The sequence below is a fragment of the Diadema antillarum genome, unplaced genomic scaffold (genome assembly GCF_040938485.1).
Source record: "Diadema antillarum isolate AM-2024a unplaced genomic scaffold, OU_Dant_1.0 seq00000775_RagTag, whole genome shotgun sequence".
NCBI lineage: Eukaryota > Metazoa > Echinodermata > Echinoidea > Diadematoida > Diadematidae > Diadema > Diadema antillarum.
The window spans coordinates 653,234-675,411 of record NW_027271664.1 but is presented as its reverse complement, the minus strand read 5'-3'; the positions used below and the strand labels follow the sequence as shown (position 1 = coordinate 675,411).

The 22,178-nt window shown below is 37.5% G+C and overlaps 1 protein-coding gene and 1 long non-coding RNA gene across 2 annotated transcripts in view; both read right to left on the bottom strand.

The window, feature by feature from the left end:
• The window catches only part of LOC139738934 (NACHT, LRR and PYD domains-containing protein 3-like), a 501,522-nt gene that overhangs the window by 258,491 nt on the left and 220,853 nt on the right, over nucleotides 1–22,178 (bottom strand). The gene's annotated exons all lie outside the window — the stretch shown is intronic.
• Nucleotides 15,271–20,316, bottom strand: LOC139738945 (uncharacterized). Its single transcript, XR_011711480.1, has 3 exons — nucleotides 20,260–20,316; nucleotides 17,569–17,727; nucleotides 15,271–15,316 (listed from the first exon to the last, which is right to left on the bottom strand). It is a non-coding gene; the product is annotated as an uncharacterized lncRNA (long non-coding RNA).

The following is a 22,178-nucleotide window of genomic DNA, read 5'->3' as shown; positions in this document are numbered from 1 at the left end:
GCTTTTACCTGAAAAAGATGTTGTAACGATTAATCAGCTTATCACTACTGAAATGGAAAAAAAGTGCAATCATTGTTTTTTAGCCAACAAATTACAGATAAATTATACAAAAACAAATTGTATGATTTTTAAATCTCGGAATGTAAATGTTGATGCGAATTCAATCAATATCATGATTAACAATGTTGAGATTGAGAGAGTAAAAAGTATTAATTTTTTGGGTGTTATTATTGATGAATGCTTAAGTTGGAAAGATCATATTAGTCATATTTCTTTTAAAACATCAAAAGTAATTGGAGTACTGCATGGTTTGAAGCAAATATTGCCATTGAAAATTTTAATGAATATATATAATAGCATGATTGTATCATATTTATCATATTGTAATATTGTATGGGTAATTGCGCAGTGTATTTACCGCAGAAACTTTTTAAACTCCAAAAACGTGCAATACGTACAATAACTAAAACACATTATTTGGCACACACTAAAGAGTTATTCTTAAAGTTGCAATTATTGGATATTTATAGTATCAATGAATTTCACATTGCTTCCTTTATGTATTGCTTCACCAAAGAGTTATTACCTTATGCTATTAATGATTATTTTCTTTATACTTTTGATGTGAATATAAATGTTACTAGAAATTCCCATAAAATGTATATTATACAAATATTCAATGTTTCTGAGTGCGATGGTTCCGAATATTACATGAGCGTGCAAGTTTAACCGTTCTATTCAACGACGCGAAGCAGAGTTGAATAGAACGGTTAAACTTGCACCGATTGTAATATTCGGTACCGTCGCACGAATGATAAACATTGAATATTTGTTTTATACAACACATGATATCGAAATATTCAGGCATGGTCTAGACTCTAGAGAGAGTCTAGACCAAAATAGATATGCTTTAACCCTAAATAGGTAGGTCGAGAACTATGCGAAAGTCTGCGCCTAACGTTATGCCTACTCACGTAACGTACTGCCACTGCACTGGCTCGATCTGTGGTAGGTCTTGAAAAAAGGTCTAACTAAACCCTTTATATAGGGCTAGAGAGTTTGCTTACCACTATTTAAAGCATACTGTGTTTGACCACTTTCTTAGTATTTGCTGCTGCACTTCACTCATGATTAGCAATGCGCTGAGATCCTCATCAGAGACGAGAACAAACCTCGGGTGGGATGAGGTAGATTTACGTAGCCATGATAACGTAGTGGGATGGCCGTGCGTGTACGGTGGCTAGCTATGGACTGGTGGCGAACCGGTTGCGTGCTGGCGCAGCGCAAACCCTACGGGTGCGCGTATGCCAGCTAGCTAGTGTACGATACACAAGTTCAGTGTGTCCTAGGGTCTATTGCACTGCCGGCTCGCTTGTACCGTTCAATAGTCGACTATTGCACTTCCATTGAGAGTGAGCGTTGGATAGTTGATTCCTCTGAATGTCATGTGACCCGCATTCATCCAATCAGATGGCAAGATTCCATACATGTGTTGTATAATCCTTTTTATAGATATAAATTCTCGAGAACAGTGATTTCTTATAAAGGTCCTGTACTTTTGAATAATGTGTTAGATAAGTTTAAACAGTGTTCCACTTTAAGTATTTTTAAAAGAAAGTATAAATTGTATTTATTACAGAAAGACTGATATGCAATATATCATGAGGCATCTTTATATACATGTACGTTAAATTGATTGCCCGTTGTTTGTTCATGTATTGTTTGTTATTGTTGTTGTAGCTCATTAGCTTGTTTGTATTTGTCTTCTGAGTTTATTACCTGTAAATCTTGTCATTGCTTCTTTTTATCTTATTCTTGGCATGTTCTTTACTGTCTTTCTTCTTGTCTCCGTTTATGTTCTGTAACTTAAGAAAAACAATTTTTAAAATGCAAATTTGTAAGATGCAGTCCATCAAGGGTTTGACTTTTGACAGGCCAATGGCCTTTTGTCATTCCCACACATCTTCTACAGCTCTTACTGTTTTGACTGTGTTTACACTTCACTCTAACCGACCTTGTACTGCTTTTGTGTATATTTCTGTGTTCTGTTCTGTATTTTTGTGGGTTTTTTTAAAGATGTGAAATAAATTGAATTGAATTGAATTGAATTGAATTGAAGTTGACAAATCAATTTTTGTACTATTCCCTCTATTTCTTTAGCTTTACAGTTATTCTTTTCTTTTTCGTCTCTTTCTATGAAATATTTTGTGCAATGTTAACATTAGTCTCATTTCTGTTACTGTTGTATGTAACATGTAATGAATGTCTTTGTGTTTATTTTGCATGTGGTCCTGCATACTGGGTGATTACCGTACTGTTTGTAACACTCCTGCACTCTGCACAAATGTCCGGAAAAAAAATATATATATATATATATATATTTTTTTTTTTTTTTGGGGGGGGGTACATTTTTATATGACAATATATTTATTTTGAACTTTAAACTTTGAACTTTGATTGACGAGGAAATCCAGTTGACAAATTACATAATATCGTGCTGTTGAAAGTGGTACTGGTGAATATATTAACAAGGCATATATTATATTCTGAATATCTTTATTTTCACAGTCCAAACCGCAGCATTTTTCGTGTTTCCTTGGTCTGTTGAAGACGGTCGTCGTGGTGGTGATAATGACAGGCAAGGAAATGCTTCCATTTTCAGTACGGAAATATGAAAACTGAATACATCATAGGATGTTCAGATAATTTTTTTTTTCTCCATTCTGTAAACTAATTACGTATATTTAAATAGGTTTCATGGGCTGCCACGTTTTCAAGCATCCGCTTGTAGTGAGAGTCCTTCTTCTGCCTAATATATTTGGTAATTGTTTGCCAATCTGGTAAAACAATATATTTTGGTAATGGAGTTAATAAATACATTTTTTTTCTTCTCTGAATTATGTACGATGCAATTTATATATTGATGTTTTCTAAGATATTACGTAAAGAATTCCGATTCATGCATGAAATTATGTTGAAGAAGACATAAATCAGTCAAACAAATCAATCAAATCAAATCAAATCAATAGTCTCGTAGTATGTTTCGACGTATCTGCCATTTACGCCTGATTCTGCATCAAATCTTATATGGTGTTACTGAAAGTAATTTGACAGTGATCCACGAATAAATAATGAAATCATGGGCCCGGTATCACCTATACAAGAAATAGTTGTGATTATGATATCATTGACATCATTACTCGTTGAAATGATAATACTTCTGGCACTGAAAGAATTATTGGTTGAGGTGAAAAATCAGCTTTCATTTTTAAGAAATATTTGTGACCCGCTACAACAAAAGGATCCTAAAGTCGCTGATGGCTGAGCCGCGAATATCGAGTTTGAATTCAGATCATCAAAATCGGTCAAAACTATCAGTTTTCTCTTTTTTTTTTGCATGGTTTTGTAGTCTAATGTGTAGTCTATCATCTGCCCAAATTTCGAAGCTAAATGATCAAAGGAAAGGCATGATTTTTTGACATTCAACGGAACAGAAAGGTGTCCGAAGATTTGGATTTAGCGCCGCAGCTAGACTCCGCCCCTAGCAACGAGGAAATGATCATATTGGTCAGTGTGTGGTATTCTGGTTACTGATTGGCCATGCGTAGACCGCTGGTTCTAAGCTTGAATGAACATCGTGGAGGTTGCTAAGAGTACCTTCTATTGTGAAGTGGTGAAAACTGTCTTGCCACCCCTTGATCATGATAGCGTCAGAAGGAAAACTTTGAAGGCGGTTTTCTCTAAACGCTGATTTCCTAAACCACTCGATATGTGGTGATAAAATCATTGATATCTCCGCAACAGAGTACTTTCATGAGTCGTGTTATATTTGAAATTAAAGTGGCAGAGCAAGGGAATAATATCATCTCATTTTCAGAAAATTGTCCTCCCCCAAATTTCGGATCCTTTTGTTGTAGCGGGTCACATTTAGAAACCACTTTATAAAATGTTAAGAAGCCTCTCATTTTAAGAGGAATTCTAAGATTATTTGATGAAAATTGGGTTGGAAAAGGCTGAGATATCCAAAAACAAAGTAAAACAATGGGTTCCTTATAAAATGTGTGTCCCACCTTTTAATAGGATTGCTGTGTTTTGGATATCCCAGCAATTTCAAAACCGATTTTCATCCAATAAGCTTTAAATTCCTCTTAAAAATGTATTATCTTCCATATTTCATATGAGGTTTCTCATTATCCCCAAAATCATTACCAAAAAAAAAAAAAATCTAACCTCGAATTCTATCTCAACAAATACTGTACCATCCCTTAAGAGAAAGAGTCGTGGAACAGCGCATTAATGATTTCGATATCTCTATCATCCGACAGTGGTGCATGTAATGTATGACGTCTGTGTACGTGGACTCTATAAAACAATTTTTTTTCCCCGCGAATTAATTCTAGAAATCGATTTAATAACGTATCTGTCCTTATATTCACATTGCCTTGCACAAGTTAAAAGAATCTATCAATGCTAGGTTACAAATTAATGCAGGAGGAAAGGTCGTATAAAAATACCTCAATGATGTTTTTTCTAACCTTTGTTACAAAGGTCCGCGGATACTGAAAATTACTTGCAACTGTTTTCTCTTCCTTTCTTTTTCATGTCTCTCCTTTGTTTCTCATTTATCTGCATATTTGACATCTTCGACCTGTCTAAATCCTTGCCTAACATCAGGCATGATGTGGAAAAGCTCATCATCCACTGCACGGCCTCGCCAAGGAAACCTAATCCCGATATCAGACGTCCTGGATCTCGGCATCAAGAACCCTTGTCAGAATATCACTGGAAAGAACGGAGAGGTCATAGAAACCTTTCCACACGAGATTCTTCCACCTAAAGACATTCCCGGCATTCAGCGACATATTGCATGCTTTCCCGCAGATTTTGTGGGTACGGTAGAAAAGAAAGAAAGAAGACAGCGGATAGTCACATTGGCTGCTATACTGTAAGAAGGTGTCTCGGAATTGTACTTTCAATTCAAAAGTCTTGGTTGCAAAGGGGCTTGAAACCAAATTGGTCTCTCAAGTGGTATAAGGCGATTCCTTATCAATCTCGTCTCATTCAATTGAAATTCGTTTGAATTGTTAGTACAATTCCGAGACACATTCTTACTGTATAGCAATTTATCATGTTTGTGTGTGTGTGTGTGTGTGTGTGTGTGTGTGTGTGTGTGTGTGGTTCGAGGCACTTGGCTGCAGAAGTTGAATGCGAAAACGAATCGCGGTGTAATATCAATCTCCTGTATTCACCAAGTCAGCCATTATCTAAAACACACAAACACACAAACACCCACACACATACAAACACAAATACCTCTTGGCTTGGTTGGAAGGAGGACTTTCGTTCCCTTCATCTAAAAATAAAGTCGCTTGACAGCCTGACAGACAAAGATGTGTGGTAACATCCTAAAATGACATCCAAACACTCCATCCTGCCTATGTTTTAAGAACCAACAGGCTCCCGTATCCCTTGGAGAAATGTATTTCATGCTTTATACAGGACTAAAAGTAAGGTAACAAAAAGTTGTTGTTTTTTTCAAATTCAGGAAATTCGTCAGTCGAGATGTTTTCGTGCAACTGATTGACAAATTTCTTTACGTCGACATATAAGCTTTAAATTATTTGTGTTTAATAGTAACCAAGACGAGAAATCATGGGCGCACACACTCAAGCAGGATTCGAACCTACGACATCCTGATCTCCGGACTGGCGTCGTCTCCACGAGACCACATCGCCTCCGTCCGACAGCAAGTAAATAATTACGCGATGCCCGCTGCATGCTGTAAGGATTGGAACCATCACTTGCTGTCGGGCGGAGGCTGTGTGCGCCAATGATTTTTTTTTTTTTTTTTTGTCATGGCTACTATCAAACAGTGATCAATTCAGTGCCTATGAACAAAAAGGTTGTCTTCATTAACATTAAATCTTCAGCAGATTGCTATTCGCTTCTCAAAAATACCTAATCCTATCTCACCTGTTTGGCAATTCGATCCGTTATAACCCGGTAAACACAGACACGAGTACATAATGACATCGTCTTGACACTTTTCTCCGTTCAGACAAGGATTGCTATCACATTCATCAATATCTGTAAATTGAGAAATGCAGATTAGGATTAGAATAGATTATCTAACCAAAAACCAATGAAAAAGTCAACGGAACATACATGCAAAAAATAGACGCAAAAGCATACATTTTAAACGGAAAGGGGAATATTGTCCCTGAATTTCAATGGCCCATAAAAAGATTCTCATCTTAGAACCGAATAGATTTACACACTTTCAAAAAGTGAAAACCTGTAATGCAATACATACAAAGCCATACAAATCACCAAATATTTAGCATATTAGTTAAGTACTTTGTATGCGTCTGTGGTATCCTCATATTTTAAGAAATGAGTTGGTCAGAGAATTCAATTTGGTATAATTATTGCACATTTTATTTTTAATATCATTTTATTTTTTCCTTTTTCAATCAGAATTGTTAGGAGCACAGGTATACCGAAGAGGAATTAGAATATGATTATAAAGTGTTTTCCCCCTTTTTTTTCAATATACACTGTATCAACTGGAGACTTTTAGTGGGTGTGAAAAATACTGAATTTGAAGGACGAAAATGTACTACAATTATAGACATTCTCATATGTTACGTTTGAACCCAAGGGAGAAATAGTTTAGTGTTCCTGTTTGGAGAATCTAATCCGAATTATACAAGTTGGAACATGCCAAATGAAAAAAAAAAATGTCATCTAGATGTATTGAGGAGCAATATAGATGAAAAGAAAATTTTATAATGGTAAGAATGATATTCAATGTGTTCTTCTGGCTCTGAGAATAGTATGAACTTTATCTAAAGTTTTTTTCTTAACCAATGTTTGGACAGTGAATTCCATACAATTGAATCAATCTCGTCTCAATCAATTAGATGAAATTCACCTCAAAACATTGGTTTAGAAACAACCTTTAAAATAAAGTTCATCTCAGAGCCAAAAGAACACATTGAATATCACTCTTAACAGTGTAGCTTTTGCTCTTCATCTTTGTTGCTCCTCAGTACGTCTAGATGGCATTTCTTTTATTATTTCGAATTTTACAACCTGTATTATTCGGATTTAATTCTCAAGACAGAAACATTAAACTATTTCTCCCTTACAGTCAAAGGTTAAACATACGATATCTTTAATTCTATTTCATTTTTGTCTTTCAAAATTCAGTGGGTTTTTTTCAGACCCACTAAGAGTGTCAGGTTGTGCTATAAGAAAAAAACAAAACACTTTATAATCCTACTCTAAGTCCTCTCCAATATTCCTGTGCTCATAACTATTCTGATTGAAAAGGGAAAAAAATGATATGTAAGTGCAATATACCACATGGAATATCTGACCAAATGATAATTAAATTATTAGGATAACTATAAGACCCGCATACATATACCGGTTACTTATTGTCCCCGCCGAACGAGTTCGAGCAGGGGACTATGAAACGGGCTCCGTACGTGTGTGTGTCCGTGTGTCCGTCCGTCCGTGCGTCCGTGTGTGCGTCCGTGTGTGATCAAAATCTTCAATTTGCTACTTCTCTGTCATTTATGAGCCAATTTTGATTCTGTTTGCTTTATATGATAGCACTACATGGGAGCTTTGAAACTTCTACACAGAATTTCAGTCGTGACCTTTGACCTTGACCTTTGACCTATATTGTACATTTTGCTACAAAATGCTACTCCTTCGCCATTTCTAACCCGATTTCGATTCCGTTTGCTTTATGTGATGGCACTAGGTGAGGGCTTCAAAACTTCTACACAGAATTTTGACCTTTGACTTCTTTGACCTTTGACCTTGATTTTTTACCTGTATTGTACATTTTGCTACAAAATGCTACTCCTTCGCCATTTCTGACCCGATTTCGATTCCGTTTGCTTTATGTGATGGCACTAGGTGAGGGCTTCAAAACTTCTACACAGAATGTTGACCTTTGACTTCTTTGACCTTTGACCTTGATTTTTTGACCTATATTGTACATTTTGCTACAAAATGCTACTCCTTCGCCATTTCGAACTTGATTTCGATTCCGTTTGCTTTATGTGATGGCACTAGGTGAGGGCTTCAAAACTTCTACACAGAATTTTGACCTTTGACTTCTTTGACCTTTGACCTGTATTGTACATTTTGCTACAAAATGCTACTCCTTCGCCATTTCTAACCCGATTTTGATTCCGTTTGCTTTATGTGATGGCACTAGGTGAGGGCTTCAAAACTTCTACACAGAATTTTGACCTTTGACTTCTTTGACCTTTGACCTTGATTTTTTACCTATATAGTACATTGGCTACAAAATGCTACTCCTTCGCCATTTCTAACCGGATTTCGATTCCGTTTGCTTTATGTAATGGCACTAGGTGAGGGCTTCAAAACTTCTACACAGAATGTTGACCTTTGACTTCTTTGACCTTTGACCTTGATCTTTTGACCTATATAGTACATTTTGATACTAAATGCTACTTCCGGCGGGGACATATTTTACGCACCGCGTAATTTCTACTTTTCCTTGTTCTCTCTCTCTTTGATATGATAATACATTCTAATCCTAATCTGCATTTCTCAATTGACAGATATTGATGAATGTGATAGCAATCCTTGTCTAAACGGAGGAACGTGTCAAGACGATGTCAATATGTACTCATGTCTGTGTTCACCTGGGTTATAACGGGTCGAACTACGAAGCAGGTGAGCTGGGATTAGGTATTTTAGAGTAGCGAATAGCAATCTGCTGATTAATTTGTCAATGAAGACAAACTTTTTGTTTATAAGCACTGAATTGATCAGTGATTAATAGTAGCCATGACAAAAAATCTCGGGCGCACACACTTGAGCAGGATTCGAACCTAACTAATGGTAGCCAATAGTAGCCGATTACGCGGTGCCCGCTGCATGCTGTAAGGATTTGAACCACCACTTGCTGTCGGGCTTAGTCTCGAGGTCTGGAGGAGATGACGTCTGTCCGGAGATGTAGGGAAATTTATCAATCAGTTGCATGGAAACATCTCGGAAGAATTTCATGATTAAAAAAAAAAAAAAAAAAAAAAAAAAAAACTTTTTGTTGCCGTCCTGACTTTAAGTTTAGTCCTCTATCAAGCATGAAATACATTTCTTCAATTGATACGGGAGCCTGTAGGTTCTTAAAAAAAATAGGGAGGAAGGAGCGTTTGAATGCCATTAAATGATCTTACCACACCTCTATGCCTGTCATGTTGTCAAGCGACTTTATTTTTAAATGTAGGGAACGAAAGTCCTCCCTCCAACCAAGCTAACAGGCGTTTGAGTGTGAGTGAGTGTGTGTGTGTGTGTGTGTGTTTGTGTGCGTGTGTGTTTGTGTGTGTGTTTTAGATAATTGGTGATTACTTCCAAAATACAGGAGATCGGTATCAGACGGCCGTTAAAAACGTGTCTCGGAAATGTACTTTTAATTCAAAAGTCTTGGTTGCAAAGAGATTTGAAACTAAATTTGTTTCTCAAGTGGTACACTGTTAGAAAAAAATCAACAAGGTTGTTTAAAATTTTAAACAACCACAAGTTAACCGGTGAATCGCTCAACTGTTGTTTAAAAATTAAACAACACGTAGTTGTTTAAACTTTTAACCCTTTGTTGTTTAAAAATTCTAAACAACTGTTGTTTAAAAGAAATTTAAACAACTGGGTTGTTTAAAAAAGTTGTTTAAAATTTAAACAACTGTTGTTTAAAAGTCATTTTATACAACTGGGTTGTTTAAAAAAAGATGTTTAAAAGTCTAAACAACTGTTGTTTAAATGTAATTTTATACAACTGAGTTGTTTAAAAAAAGTTGTTTAAAACTCTAAACAACTGTTGTTTAAAAGTCATTTTATACAACCGGGTTGTTTAAAAGTAATTTTATACAACTGGGTTGTTTAAAGCAAATATTAAATATTCATGTTTAGAATTTAAACACTTCTTAATCCCATACTACTGTACAACTCACTTGTATATAAGCACAATAACACAAATGTTTATTTTTTGGCCATTTATATATTTCAGCAAATTTTCACTGTCTATGTCACTGACAGCATATCATTAGAAAACCTTCAATCGGTCAATCTGTCCATCGATGTGCAAACATAATACAAATAACAAATTGAGCCAATCAAGAATTGTCTCAACCATTTTCAGAATATATACAGAGTAACAATTCTTCTTATACAGTTAACCTTTGATAAGTCGAAGTTCTCGAGAACCGAGAAAAATGTGTCGACTTGGGCGGATTTAGTAAAAATATGCAGTTTGACTGCAGAGGAAAAATCACGAGCTTTTGTTATGCTTGAGTTAAGTGATTTTCCAGCTGAATTGACCTCGACTCATTTAAAGCTTAGTGTATTGTCAAATGTACATTTTGATTCCACTTACATACAAATGGGCGCTTAACGCCGTAAAAATCACATTTCACAATATTTCAACTAAACTGCAATGGCAAATTGAATTTGAAACATGCAATAATTAAAGAATTAATTATTATGCATAACATGGATGTGTTCAGCTTGAGATTATCTATACCTGTGCCACATTGAATATTTTGTTGCTTCATTTCTCATATTGTGTGGGTGCATGGGGACCATCAGTTGCCCTCAGATGGGTCCAAAAGGGCTAACTGAATGAACAGTACACAGAGAATGTAATTTTTCAGAATGCTTTTACAGTCCAATGCACACCTTACAGACACATTATCCAGTTTTATAGTGATCATACCCTGACAAGACAAGATAAATCCTGAATGAGTCTTATTTCCTTGAATAATTATCTGATTTTCTTAGAACCACTGACTTTGTTCTTGAAGTGTTTGTCACTATTACATGCGCTTGGAAATCTCATAAGCGAAGCTTAAGGGAATGGCCCTCTAAGGATTTGCTTTTCTGTCCCAATACTGTACTTTGTTGCCCCACTAAGAAAATATTACTGAAGGTATTGCACTACACAGCTTCTCTATTAACTAGATCATTTTTAACAATGTTCAATTTGATGTAACAACATTTTGAATCATTTCAGTTGCAATGCTTTTGGGGAACATCTGCAATAGTAAGTCAGGGGTTATTAGAGTATATTTCCTTGACAGTACAATGATGACTGTAAATATACTGCAGATGGAGAAACCATTCACATTAAGAAATAAGTTTTATCTCTTGTGAAAATTCTACTCCATACCTATATTCAGCATATCTGAACAGACCAAATAACATATACAGTACATTGTAATTATAATGAAACTTACTCCTGTTTACTAGTGTAATTTGAGAAGTCATACCTGCTACCAACACACACATTTTTTTTTTTTTTCATAACTGGGATGTGCCAAGTACAGTACATCTGTCCAGCAAAGATCATCGCTGTCACTCCTGTGATAGAGATGGCAGTAATGAAGATCACTCTATATACAATGAAATAAATTCATAATGGAAATGTACATTCTACGAAACAGTTCATCTTGAATTTTATGAAGGCCACATTCAGTACAGAGTGTCACCTCCATTATGCTCAACAGATATTATGTTTTAATTTCACAATTGCTATATTTCTGAAAATTGACTGTCATGTTTCAGTATAAACCTGTGAAGATCTTTCCCAATATTTCATTAAGTCACTACTATGCAAAATACCCTTTTTAATTCATTTCTAACCTATCTTTACCACAAGTTTTCAAGGGCCAACATTACCCACTAATAGAACAATCTTCTCATGACCTTTGATCTTTCCATGTGACATGTATCCATTACTTATTGAGTTATAAACAAATAAAACATAGATACCAAACCTTTGCTTTGACGAATGACCTGAAAGTCAACTTTGTCAATTAAACTTCTGATGACCATGAAAATCTCATTCTACGCATCTAATCTTCCTGATTTGAAGAGTTCAGGTATGTCCTGATCTCTCTCACAGAATTGGACGTCACTTTACCACGCATTTTGGACACAACTGTCTCCAAGAACTGCCAGGCAGCAAAACATTGAGCCTGGTACTCTACATCTAGGACATAATGCACTTTGAATGCACAGTCCACAGCCTTTGTCAAAGTTGGAAACAAGAATCCCTGTCTCTCTACAATAGGGAGTTTTCGCAAGCACAACGCGGCCGGGAGTTAAGCGTGTCGTGTGCGAAATTTGCTTCTGCACATGATCAAATCCGAGGAACGTCCCGTCCGGGGGAAAACGAGTACGGTACTTGGCCAAAATAGCGTTCGGTCCCGATGCTGGGCAGGAGTGAGCCAGCCAGCCAGTCACTCAACCAATCAGCGATCTTGTCCCCACGCCTCCGTCCTGTACAGGAAAGCGAAACTGCATAGATATGTGGATGGGAGTCAGAGTACGGGGACTGTCACAAGTGATCGCTTCCTCGTATTCTCGGTCTTCGCGTCGTGTAGCGAAAACTTCCTAATGACAAAGATTTGCAGTGGCTTCTTCCAGGATCCTCCCATCAGCAAGATGAAGGGCTGTGGTCTCTGCTTCCTGTCAATTTGTCCAATGTAGAAAGCCAGGTCTGTGCCCTCCTGTAAAATGAAATGGAAGTGGAAAAGAAACATGCATATACATCTCGATAAAATCTTGAAATAATCTACGCAGAAGTGTTGGGTTGAGGCATTGGTATGATGAAGTCCATCAGAACAGATATATTTCCCACACCTCTCCAATGTTCAAGGTAGAGTTCATAATAAAGTGCCTAGCCAAATTCTGCAACATTTCATTTGCAAACATATACCCTAAATTGGGTATTTTATGTAGTATATAACATCCATGTATTACATTTTCTATTCTTGCAAGGGCTAACTATGACCTGGCTGAATGAATTTTCAACTGTGTGGCCTATGGGAACTTCTGAAAGGCAATTAATTTTATTGCTGGCAAGCCCAGGCAAAAAGTATTATCAAACAAAAACTACTTCTGAATTGCATTTCATTATTTTGGGTAAGTTACTCTTTCCAATACTAGTAGTATAATAATTTTGTCCACTTACATTGTAGGAATATTAAGGAGTATGCGAGGTCTTTTTTCTTTTTGGTAGGGGGGGGGGGAGACACCCTGTATCACATTGGATGTATATGAGTGGTATGTGATATATTTCCAGCATCTTGCTGAATATAATGATACCATAGGTCAAGTGCAATATTTATTGATGAATGGAATATTCCTTGTTGGCGACATTTGGGACCAATTTTGCTTTTCATGCAATTTTTTTCCCCTTTTTATCAAAATGAAAAGGACATATTGATATTGGACAAGTGTGTGATTGTTTGATAGATACTTTATTTTCTGCAAATCAATGTACATAAGTTACATAATCATGAAAATGCAGGAAATATACAAAGTAAATTAAACGCAAAGTCGTTTGACTTGCATAAACCACGATACATACTAAGTACATAATCATGAACACGTAGGACATATGTAAAGTAAATTTAACACAGTCTTTTGACTTGCATAAACAACGATATGAAAGAAATTTAATATACAGTATGCATGTCTATGCAGCAGTGATAAGAATAACATTTATAGTTAAGAAACGATTATGCAGAGGGCCGCCATTATAAGCATTGCTTGAAAAGATGGCCGGCCCGAGGAAAAGATAAGGACGTACTAAATTCGTAACAATATAAATTCTGCTGCGAAGGTAGCAGGGGAAAATAAACTCTGGTGTGTGATGGTGGTGGTGGTGAATGTGTGTGCAGGTGCTTGAGGGTGCACAATAACAGATAGGCTGGAATTTAGAATAGTGAAATTGGTTTACTGAAAGAGGGGACGATATGCGCTGATGCTATCAGGAGACTAACATTAGTTACAGGTTTATATAATTTATTTGTTTTTAGTTCATATTTGAAATATACTGTAATAAAATGTACTTCTTTAAGTTTGCTTTAAATGAAAACAAGGAGGCACACTGTTTCAACTCCTCAGGAAGAGTGTTCCATGTATCCGGACCTTGATGTCTAATCGACTTTTGAGCAAGTAAAAGCTTCGGATTACTTAAGTGAAAATCATGGGAACGACGGGTAGGGTATGAGTGAATATGGTCATTGGTTACTAGGGTATTATGAAAAAATGGTAATGCATTTCGAGTGTGTTTATACATGAATATGGCAGTTAGGTATAAATATATATCATGGGCCTTCAAAGTTTTTAGGCGATAAAATATGGGGTCAGTGTGAGCCAAAAAATGTGAATGTGTGCATATACGAAGAGCCTTTTTCTGGAGAAGAAAAATTGTGTTCAATTTTGTTTTGCTACTGTTGCCCCATACAATATTACAGTACATTACATATGGTAAAAATAAAGTGTTGTATAACATAATTAAAGTTTGATCATTAATTAAATATTTTATTCTTCTTAAAACACCAGTTGCTTTAGATATTGCTGTTGTAATATTCTGAACATGAGTATTCCAAGTTAGATTGCTATCTAGGGTTACTCCTAGGAACTTGGTTGAATGTTTCTCAGCAATGTTTATATCATCAATAAAAATACTTTGAGGAAGGGTGGGTTGGGATTGCAACGTATGAAAGTGTATAAAACATGTCTTATCAATATTCAATGAAAGCTTATTACTTCTAAACCACTTCGAGATGTTGCTTAATTCCGTATTTAATGTGTCAACCAGTGTTACAATGTCCTTGTGGGAATAAAAAACATTGGTGTCGTCTGCAAATAAGATGAAATTTAAACGAGGAGAGGAGTTGATAATATCATTGATATTAATCAAAAAGAGTAGGGGCCCAAGGATAGATCCCTGAGGGACACCGCATGACACGTTTGAATATGTTGAGTGAGTGAATCTAAATACAACATATTGTTTTCGATGACTTAGATAACTTCTGAACCACGACAGAGATTGAGCAGTGAAACACAAAATAAAGTTAATATGTATGTTGACTATGTAATATAAGATTTTTTTTTCATTAAACAAAAAAAATTATTGTGATTCACAGCATACATTAGCAACATAGTAAATTTGCATAAATATGTAGAATCCATGGACTAAACTAACAAATGAAACAGCATAAACTGGGAATTTCTGTAACTATGGACCTCAGCTTGATGATTTTTATATTTTGTATTGCAATGTCAAAGTCCATCTCATCATTTCAATAAGAGGGCAACACATCACTTGTTTTAGAAGATTAGCCTCCAAACAGTTGGGTACTTACAGGTTGAAAGTCGTAGAATAACTCCAACGACTCCTGAAAGGAGCACTTGCCCCACACCCTCGCAGTCCAGCCTCGGCAAACTAGCGGCAGCATGCTGAACGCAAGCGTCTCTTTTTCCTCTGTGGAGCAAAATGTATGACACAGGGGGAGTATTTTGAATGATAAGTACAAAATTAACCCTTTAAAAATATTAACACAATCAAGGCTGATAAAGAGAAATGCTGACAAGTATCAGCTCATATTCAGATGCTAGCTTATGTACTTATATTGTACTTGATTGCAACCAGGATTACTAACTGTGAGGGGGGGGGGGCTGTTTTAAAGTTGTTTGGAGGGTATTGTAGAAAATACTACACATTTTGAATGAGGGACTGATTCTGGCAACGGCATTTACTACCAAGACGGGCAAGTAATTGTGGATGAGTAGAGCCAAACTTGTAAGGCCAAGCGTTAGAATTATAATGCTGTAATAATCATTATGCTATTCTACAAAGCAGCAATCAGAGTTACCATGAACTTGGATGAAAGAAAGCTGAATGGTGTCGACAGCCAGTGCCTTAATAAGAATAATCTTGTACTACTGTTAAGTGCTTAACAAAGACTATTGCAATATGAATGACATTTGGGCTTTTCAGGAGGTTCATGTCATATTCTGGCATTGCATAAAGCAAGATCAGTTAATATGCATATATCTTAATTAGATTAGCAAGAGCAAGGGATGTTCAAGGTCCAGTGATTTTTATTCCAAGTACATTGTAGTAGGAAAAAGAAAGCAAAAACTTTAATAGTTCATAAAAGACTTCTCTGTTAATGTTATCCTATAATGACAAAAGCTTGATTATCATGTGAGTTGATCAGGCAGTGGAGAAGAAAAGGGGAATGGTAGATGAAGGAGGCAAGGACAAACCGTCCAGAAGTTTCAGTGTACATGAACTGTGTGGCCGTGAGAGAGGGGCAGGAGACAGCCTCTCCCAAATAATTGTCCAAGCTGTAGTTACAGTCATTAATGCTGCACTACCGCATGTGATACAAGGAGCGAAAGAAGCTTGTATGAGCACAATTAAAGATGTTCTGAATCCACATGTCATCTCTTGAGGATTCAGTTCCAGCAGGACGAGGTCCAACATGAGCTAAGGAGGGACAATCTCTGCCTGACTGGCCTGCCAGAGGGGGCTGAGGAGACAGAGGAAGAGCTTACTGAGGGCGAGTCAAATGTTGCCAAGGAAGTTGGCTTAGACATTTGGAAAGAGGACATCTCATCTTCATGATCTTGTCATCATCTTGGAAAAAAGACAAGAAGGAAAGAGCAGGCAGATCAAAGTCCACTTTATTGCAAACAAAAGGAACAAACTGTATTCTGGGCATTCTAGTCTGAAAGGAAAAGAGAACATGAAAAGTGTGTACATCAATGAAGATCTAAATGCATGCAATGTGTCACTCGATCAGTGCATGATAAATGCCAAGGAAGCTCATGATGTCGAATCGGAAACAAAACCAAATACGGGAACATGACATGCAAGTTGAATGATGGACAAAGCAGAGTCATCAAGAGCCCGGATGATCTCTTTGATATTGGCTTTGAAATTACAGATCCACTTCAGTTTTTGCAGGTTTTTGCGAAAGTCTTAGAAATTGATTAACATGCATTGAATGAATTTCTCGGTCTAACATTTTTTTTTTTTTATATAGTCATGTACATACTGTAAAGGGCTTTTTACACTTGTGTTTCTTAACCCCGGACTTTCTCTGACCCAGGACTATCGTTAGTCCCGTACCAATTTTTTCAGCTTTTTACACTCGCCAATTAGTCCCGTACTATCTCTTGTCCGGGGCTAAGGAGAAAACTGACCTTTTTACTCTCGTATTTCTTAGCCCCGGACTTTCCAAACCACATGAATATTCATAATTACGCTGTGTACTGTACACGTACACGCACGCACCGGCAGCACTTGATTACCTCGTTTCTGATTGGTCAGTGAGGGTCGGACTTCGTCTCCGTCGCTTAGCCCAGGATTATGTTTTCGTTCTGTTTACACTCACTTGCTTGGCACCGCAATTGCGGTGCTAACCCCTGCTATTTTGCAGGGCCAGATAGTACCGTACTATCGGTGGGGCTAGCCCACTTTGGCAAAAACGAGTGTAAACAGAAAGTGGGCTAAGGATAGTCCCGTACCAACGGTGGGGCTAAGGCCCTCCCCCCCCCCCCCTTAGCCCCACCGTTGGTCCGGGGCTAAGCAAAAATTTACAAGTGTAAAAAGCCCTTAAGTATGTTGTTAATGCTGTTAATAAATTCACCTCAACTCAAATGCAAAAAAGGAAAGGGTGGTACTGGGGCTGTAGATTAGAATCTCTACACAGAGCAATACTGTACCTTGGGAAAGGCCATCGGTGTCACCCGTGTGACGAATAAGCAGCGTTTGCTACGATGGACATCTTGATTCCCCATACTAGAGTACTTTGTCAGCATACATGGCCATGCTGCAAACATCCTGTCTTCAGCCATGATCTCCTGGCTGAAGTCTTGCTTGATCTGTACAAATTAGGGAACAAGATTGCATTTGAAATCATATTAAGGGTGGCCCAGAAAGAATGCTATAAACCAAATGGAAAAAAAATATAATACTCAAGTTAATAACAATAACATAAATGACGGAGTGAATTATGCATGATCATTAGCTTCTGCAAAAATGTTCATTCTATAAACATTTTTCTCACAAGTTTGTGTGAATTTGCACAATGTGCTTCGTTTGGCATGGAAATCTTGACAGTGAGAAGAAAGCTCCTAATCTTTGCATAGAAACTTATTCGAAAGTGACAAAAGTGCCAAAAATTGGTCCCAAACCACCTACCTACACGAAACAAATAGAACTCTACTAAGGTGGTATATTATTACTACAGGCATTAAGTTTACGTGTGGTGCATAGACTATATGTGACCCTGCACCTCAAAACAAACAAAAAGTCGCCAGACATGAATTTTTAGTTAAAGACCATATTCTGAAAGAGCAGACTTTAAGCTTTAAAATGATGTATAACTCAAATCAAATGGACTCTCCTAACCTATCTAAATATTGGAAAGAAAGCACAAACTCAGGAAAAGTGTGAACTGAGAAAAGAGGCTCTGAAGTACAGTGTCTATTCAAGCGCTTAATCTTTACCAAACCGTGCTGGCTGTGCGATGAATGGGACAAAAAACAGGGAGTAAACCACCAGAGTAACAACAATGAAGGGATTATTAGATTAAACTGAAATTAAGCATGCCTCATTAACACACTCTGTCCATGATTAACGCCAACTTTCAAAGCAGTAGCACCATCCCTTCAAAAGTTATTAGAGTTGAAAGTGAAGAGTGTGGACAAGGTTTTTCAGAAATGAAAAAGGGATTCTAAAGACACACCTAATCACACTATTCTACCAAAAATGTTCAAGATAAACTGCTAAAAAACACACTTTCCTGCCCGTTTTATGATACCAAATTTTAGTATAATGTAAAAGAAGACCCGCTCTTTCAGAAAATATGAAAAAGTCAAGTTCGACTAGGTTGATCCATTTCACTTATTTTCAGTCCTCACGCAAAACCAGTGTGTGCGACATTATGTTCGTTTTGAGGTGCACAGTCACATATTGTGCGTTAAAAACACCACAATTTGTTTTTTGTCTTTATCTTCATTTTCTAGGGGTTCTAGGCCTTTTTTTCTACTGGAAGCTTACGTAGACCTTAATTCATTGAGCATCATTGATGGCAATGATGCTCAGTAAAGAATGAATTGCTCCAGCAAAAGTAGAACTTAACTTGCACTTTAGTATTGGATTTTTATAGGGGGCTCGTTATGTTTACAGCAGATTTTGGTTGTACGGTTGGACCTACTACTCATCGACCGCCTTATGTTTATTTGCTTGATAAGAATATTTAACACTGAAATTCATGCAAAAAACTTGACCTACGTGATTGAGAAAATCCAGAGCTAGGCTATCAAATGCCTTTGTTCCCTTTTCGATTCGAAGTTTCAGTGCAAAAATATCGCCGTCGAACTTGCGTGGCCTCGTTTCAGCTCCCCGCGGTAACGCTCCTTATTGAGATCGACCGCTGTTTTTGCATTGACAATGCACACAAACCGAGTTGTATTGAACACCGTGTTGTACGAAGCTTTTTAGAAACTTCCATAGACATTACATTACAATTCGGTGAAAATATTCATTCGAAATTTTGTCCTTGATTAAAACCATTAACTTTGTTAATGAACGGTGAATTTTCGCGTTTTCCCACACCATCCTCATCGACAGTCAAAGCCAATCCATTTTTATGTGCTTTGCGTGCAGTGAAGTGCGTACTAAGCGTTCAGTGCGTCAATTAATACACGGTCGGTTTATTACAAGAGGGTGGTCGATGTAGTCTAGGGCTATCATACAGCCGACCATAAGTTCTAAATTATGAGGTAGGAAATGATCGAGACAGGTCATTGTGTAATTGAACTTAGTTAGCACTAGCAGTCTAAAATATAGGCCCTAGCCCTTGACTAGACTAGGCCCTAGCATTGCCTAGCTAGGCCCTAACCGTCACGTTAGACCCTATGCCTAACTAACTTGTTAGATTTCTACATCATCGAACTCGGACACTGCGCCTATATTGTGCATGATGTGATACGGTGCCTGTATACTTATAGTCTTACTGTTACAACTTAGAATACTGTACAAGTTACAACGAATAGGCTACTGTAGGCCTACTGTGTCAACAATGGGAATATTCCGTACGCTGATTTAGATGATTAGTTTTTGTAAAAGAAATTCGTATTTTATGTGAAGTTTTGAAAATGTGTGTAAGGATTGAATTATGCAAGTGTTTATACAAGCACGAGTTGGTTGAAAAACATAATGTACGTACCGGTACAGACGACCTAACTTAACGTGCCAGTTTGCATAGATCTAACGTTACATGCATGAAGGCGAGGCGTAGCGCAGCCCGGCCAAGAACCCAAAGCGTGAGCCGTGACTAGCTTCATACATCATGCAAATTACAGATGGGCATGAAGCGATGTAACTATATCAGTTAAATAAATAAATACCTTGGAATGACTGGCAAAGTTCTTCTATAGCTAGACCACATTTGCTGAGAATGTTCGTGACTCCATATTGCTGCATTGCAGTCATCGTCACCGCCGTCCATCATGACGAATAGCCACGGTCCATAGCTATACGTACATAAACGTGTGAGGTACGTGTGTGTGTGTGTGTGTGTGTGTGTGTGTGAGGCGCGGTGGTGGCCGCCCGACCGGCGGCGATCGGATGAAACGAAGGATATAATGCAAGCCCGCTGATTGGTTCATGACTAGCACATGACTTTTGCCCATCAATTTCTAAACAACGATGTTTAATTGTTTGGACAATCATTCCGAATTGTTTTTAAACAACCGCTGTTTAAGGCAATCAAGCTCCAATTATGATGTACTGTATGCATGGCTGTTTTAATGTGTATGTACACAGTTGACCAGATTAATGGAGAACATTCTATGTGGTGTAGATAGAGTACATACAGGCTGACCAGATCAGTGGAGAATTTTCTAGGTGGTATACAATGTAGATATACAGTACATGCATGTAACAGGAAATACATTACAGCTCACTCAATCCAGAATGATTTCACCCATTCCAGAATGTTCTGGGAAGTGCTTACATGTTTGGCTGAGTGAGGCACTGTCCCTGTAGCCCAATGTGATTGGTAGTTAATTTTGGCAATGATGTTATGCAGTGAGTCATCCAGAATTCCTGGAACTTGGACTAGCTACAATGTATGGCCCCAGGTTGGAGAGAGTTACAGAATGTGCTAGAAGGGGGTGAATGGATAGTATATAAGCCAGAGAAATTCTGCAGTAGGCAGAGTACCCAACACCTCTGCTCTGAGAGTTACGTCACTTCTGGCTCTGAAGCGACTTGTTATAGTCAGTCCTGTGTTACCTGCTGACCTGTTATGTTTGTGGAGATACTTGGCCTGGGAGACATTTTGCCTGCAGATAATTAATTTGCCTTCATTGGAGATAGACTCCATGTTTTTATGTCAATGGACATTGCTACGGCAAAGCTGTGACGGGCTGGATTCCTAGCTGGACAATATAAAGTGAATCATTCAACGCATCGACTGGACGTGGTCGTTGGATTCTGCACATTTCGCTGTGAACATTATACTGTGGATCTATTGTGGACATATACCCTGGATTTATAACGCGGACTATTGTAACCTGAGCCTCTGGATTTACGTCAAAGGAATCATTCATCGGTGCATCGCGGTGCATCGCGGATCATTCATTTGTGCATCAAGCATCGTATTTGGACACTACCAGGGAACTGTAGGGATTTCGTGATTTAGTGAGTAAGTGATTCCATTACTGACTTATATTTGTTTCTAATGATCATTATTGTACTGATGTGAAAACCGATTCCGAGTCTGTACCCAAAATATCACCGTTAATAAACCGCCTGAACATTAGTTGATTGTTTCTTTTGTGCGATCATTCTCAGAGTGATTTTGGTCGTAACAAAATTGGGGGCTTGTGTCCGAGAAGTGAATTTAAAGCCAAAACTTAGAATTTGGAACGTTTCGGAAGCCAGAATATTGGTACAGACATAATACCAGTTGAGTTGGTTGTTCAATTGTATATTGTGTGTGATACATTGTGACAATGTCAATTAGTACAACGGATGTTCAGGCATTTGTTCAGAGGACAGATTTGTCCCTCAAAGATTTGCAAAGGTTACGCAAATGTGATTTGACCACTGTTGCACAGCCTTTAAATGTTGATGTTCCACAAGGTGTAAGAAAGGCAGAAATTCTTGACTTAGTAGCTGGTCACATGGAGCTCAAAGAAGAAATTGACACTCCAGATCGAGCTCAAATTTCAGATCAAACACGGCTTGAGCTTGCTAGATTGGAAATAGAGAAAGAGAAGATGAGATTAGAAAGAGAGAGGGAAAGAGAACAAAGAGAAAT